Source organism: Grammomys surdaster, unplaced genomic scaffold (assembly GCF_004785775.1).
Source record: "Grammomys surdaster isolate TR1022 unplaced genomic scaffold, NIH_TR_1.0 126531, whole genome shotgun sequence".
NCBI lineage: Eukaryota > Metazoa > Chordata > Mammalia > Rodentia > Muridae > Grammomys > Grammomys surdaster.
The window spans coordinates 3,302,080-3,302,299 of record NW_021621323.1 but is presented as its reverse complement, the minus strand read 5'-3'; positions in this window follow the sequence as shown (position 1 = coordinate 3,302,299).

Sequence of the window (220 nt, the reverse complement as noted above, 5' to 3'; positions counted from 1 at the left end):
TTAAAATCAAATCGTAATTTTTACTTATTCACACAGGGGTTATAAACACAAAAAGGCAGGATGTGGGGAAGGGGATGACACTGGAGCATGGGTGTTCAGGGGGAGTACAGATATTGTTCAGAACAGGGTATCGGCTGGGTGAAGGTTCAGGGGACAGGTCACTATGACTCTGTCTATGATTCACATGTCCTTATCTAAGTTGCTACTCTCCACCAAGGTT